The sequence below is a fragment of the Heterocephalus glaber genome, unplaced genomic scaffold (assembly GCF_053883595.1).
Source record: "Heterocephalus glaber isolate CG9 unplaced genomic scaffold, H.glaber_assembly_v1.0 deba00001606, whole genome shotgun sequence".
Classification (NCBI taxonomy): Eukaryota; Metazoa; Chordata; class Mammalia; order Rodentia; family Bathyergidae; genus Heterocephalus; species Heterocephalus glaber.
The window spans coordinates 29,520,107-29,524,269 of NW_028258377.1; the positions used below are offsets into that span (position 1 = coordinate 29,520,107).

General features: G+C 44.8%; 1 pseudogene; it reads right to left on the minus strand.

The window, feature by feature from the left end:
• Positions 1-213: 213 nt before the first annotated feature.
• LOC147822981 (protein kinase C iota type pseudogene) lies at positions 214-2,171 on the minus strand (annotated as a pseudogene).
• Between the last annotated feature and the right edge of the window lie 1,992 nt (positions 2,172-4,163).

Sequence of the window (4,163 nt, forward strand, 5' to 3'; positions counted from 1 at the left end):
AATTTTTTGGATTCCCTGAAGACTGCATAAACTGGGGTCCAAAAGGTATAGGTAATATGGTTTGAGATCAACAAGCATAGGTAAGACATTCTACTTAAAAGACAAATTATTTTCCTGTATAGTACGTAACTAGAAAAAGTATTATACTTTCTGTCTCCACTCAACAAATGGAATGTTTTCATTTATCAACAAAAACATTCAATAGTCCCTATTATAGACTGTAAGAATCAAGTATTAATCTAAATATAACTACAAAAAATAAATTAAAATTAGCTTCTAGACAGTTATGAAATGGTTCATTGAATCCAGGCTGGTAACCAGTTTTTCCAAGCATTAAATAGTAATAAGCAGAATGCACAGTTGACAAATGAGGATCAGACCCACTCTTCTTCATACATTGAAAGACGATTGATATACTCAAAACCTGCAAACTCGTGTCCTTCCATTTTGCTCACGATGTCATTATCATCTGGGGTGAGCTGGACAGGTTCCTCAGTTAACTGAGAATCAAAGTTGTCCAACCCGAATCCCTCAGACATATTTGGTTTGAAGGGAGGCACTACTTGCTTTCGCTCCATCATGTCCCAGTCGACATTTTGAAAGAACGGATGCTCCTGAACATCAGCAAAGCCCCTCTGAGGGTGGCAACCCAATCGTTCCTTTGGGTCCCTGCTCAGAAAACTCTTCAGGACACTTGCAGCTTCTACAGACAGACACCGAGGTATGCGAATTTCTCTTTCCAAAATGACTTGATAGAGATTATTGTTTGAGTTTTGGTCAGGGTTATCAGAGCTCTCATCAAGATGAAAAGGAGGCTCTCTAATCAACATCTCATACATCAGTACTCCGAGAGGCCACCAGTCCACACTGAAACCATAATCTTCCCCCCTTACAATTTCTGGAGCCAGGTAATTAGGAGTGGCACAGAAAGTGCTGGTCACATCTCCAGACTGTAAGCCTTCCTTACATAGGCAATAGTCCATGAGTCTCATGGGCCCTTTTGAGTCCAGTAGAATATTGTCCAATTTCAAATTTCTATACAGTATCCCTCACTGATGAAGACAGTTGAAGGCTAAACTGATTTCTGCAGAGTAAAACCTGGCATGTTCTTCAGGAAGGATTCTTTGGTGCTGCAGATGAAACATCAGATCTCCACCATTTACATAGTCTAGAACAAAGAACAGTCTGCTTTCTGTCTGGAAGCAAGAATGCAGCCCTACAAGAAAAGGATGATTAGTGGCCTGCTGTAAAACGTGCTTTTCTGTCTGTACCCAATCAGTGTTGACAAGCTCTTTTTTCACTGCTTTCATTGCATACACACGACCTGATTTTTTCAGGTGGACTAACAGTACTTTCCCATAACTCCCTCTGCCTATCACACGAAGCAAATCAAAGTCCTGAAGACCTAAACTAGGTAAAGCTTTGCCACTTTCCCTGTTGTTCCCTGCCTCATCCTCTTCATCAACTTGTTCTAAAGCCTCATGAGTTGCAAGGTTCTGTGGGGTCGCTGTCTGTGCAGGGTCTGAAGCCATGGATGATGGATCGACTGGCATCACGGCATCTGATGGTAAAGAATGCTGCCCACATTCAACTGTGACGAGTGTGTGGCACTTCTTGTGAACCGAGAGTTTACATTTGGCGCACTTATATACCTGGCGGCCAAGTCCCCCTACACGGTCTGTGCAGACAGCACAGTGAGCCTGCCTGCTGAAGCGTTTGGCTTGAAAAGTGTGGCCATTAGCACAACACAGCTTTCTCCAGTGGCCTGCAGCTCTGTAGTGGATGGATTTCTCTTCTCCGGGACAAGGCATTTTAGGATGTTCTGGTATACAAGGCGATATATGAACTGAGAGTTCATTTTGAGAACATGAGTTTTTTAGTCCAGAAAGCCTAAAGGCCTCTTCTAACTCCACCTGAGGTGACACAGTGTATGAGTCTCCTTCCTCATCTACCCAGTCTGTGGTGAAAAGCTGTTTATTGACCAAACACCACATATCTCGATCTTTATCACAAAGGCCGCAAGGGAGATGGAATTCTCAAAAGCTATTGTCAAGATGCCTCTTCCCAAAATCAGGGCCGATCGGGTAGAGGTGTGGGTCATGGAAGTGCCCGAGAAGAAGGGACCATAGACGGGTTGGCTGCCCAGGAAAACAGGCAGGAAGGGCTCAGAGAATGAGTGCGGCGTGACTTCCTTCAGGGACCACACTGGCCTGAACTCTGCAAGGCTCTCTGTGAAGTTGTTTCTGATAGTGGCAGCCAGGCCTGGCTGGATGTACACCGGGCTTCTCAGTGCCTCTCGGGGCCGCTGGCTGTGACGTCAGTCTCCCCCTCGGACTTTGGCTCTCTAGGTTTTTTGTGCCCGGGTCTGGGGAGACCTGCCCAGAGCTACGGGGTGTTTCTGGGCCTGGTGATAGTTCCCCTGGGCTCTTTCCAGTTTCTGTGCCTTTGGTATTTGGGCTTAGGGAGACTTCACAGAGTACCTTGATTTTGACAGGTCCCTGGTGGTCACTCCCCTGGAGACCGTCCCTGGGGTGTCTGTGACAGGCGTGTGGCTGCTGCAGTGTGGCCTGCGGCCTCTGGATGGAGTCAGCCGTCTTCTCAATCTTTCCCAGATACTTTCTCTGCCTGGGGTCCTGAGGCTGCGGCCTCGCGAAGTGGAGAAGCAGCTCAGCAGCTTCGCTGTGGACCGTCTCTGGCCAAGTGAGCTTGGGAGACGGTTGGTACTAGATTGTGACGCCCATTAGAAGGGTTCCAAGTTCTGTTTGAAGATGTTGCCAAGGAAGGGAGGTCATGTCTTGGGGTTCCACAACCGAAGCTCCCCCTGTGATGTGAAAATCCTATGGCCCATCTTTTTCTTCATACTAAATAAATCAGGGCTTATTTATTTATTTATTTATTTATGTTAAAAAAGAATGGGGCTGAGCACCACAAGGCCAGTTAGCCTTAGACTAGAAGTTTGAGACTTTCAGGGCCATCTCCGACCTCTGGGAAGGGAGAAGGCCTGGAGGTGGTGTTGGTCACCAGCACCCACAGTTAGGGCTCAGTAATGAAATCTATAAATACCTAAATCTATAAATTAAATAATGAAGGTCTATAAATACCCTAAAAGACAGAGTTCGGGGAGCATCCAACTGGCCACACGTCCATGCACTGGGAACACCGCACACTCTGCCTTCACGGGAAAGAGGCGTGCCACACGGACCCTCCCCTCTCTGACCTCACCCTGGGCGTTCTTCATCTGGCTGTTCACATGTCACCTTCATAATAAGGAAAAGAGAAGCGATGCTTCCATGGGAGCTACAATTTGAAGAAGTAATAGAATATTCCAGAATTAAAGTCATACCTTGAAGACCATGGTGCACAGCAAAATCCAAAAAAAAAACTACACCTACACTCGGGATCGTAAATGAGAAACAGATTACCGTAAAAGAAAAAAAGAAATGCAACGCAGTTAAAAAGTCTCTGTGCGCATATTTGCATACAACAATTTCCAGGATAATCTTTTTTTTGCAAAACTCCAACAATTGCATATTTCTCATGCCATTTAATCATCCAGATGTCAAAATTACAAGTGTATTGCTTTAGATGTAACCGTAACACCTATGCCCTATTTCTTGAGGTAAGTTATTATAGAAGAGAAACCTCCATATGCAAAATGTGGTTATTTAGTGTTCTCCTATGTAAAATCCTGACATGATTGGACCAAGTTTTCTGCTGGTTCTGTTCACACAGTCATTAAATGGCCCTGATTCCTCCCACCCTGTGTCTTCACAATTGCCCAGGGCAAGAATTCTTCACCATTTTCATGCCACAGACCTCTTTGGCACTTCATTCAAGCACATCAACTCTCTGAATAACGGTGCATAAGTGAAAGGAAACCACTAAACTGGATCGTGGTTACCAAAATAGTTTTCTGAATTGTGATACTATAATGAATACACTTCAGGAAAACACAGTGGCCCATGCCTATAATCCTAGTACTCTGGGAGGCTGAGGCAGGAAGACTATTAGTATAAGCCCAGCTGTAGTGAGAACTTATCTCAAAATAAAAGAAGTTTCAAAAGGGCTGGGAATGTAGCTCAGTGTGAAGGCCCTGGGTTCAATCCCCAGTATAGTGGAGATAAAAACAAACTTCTTAATTCATTGACCAATACCATCTAACA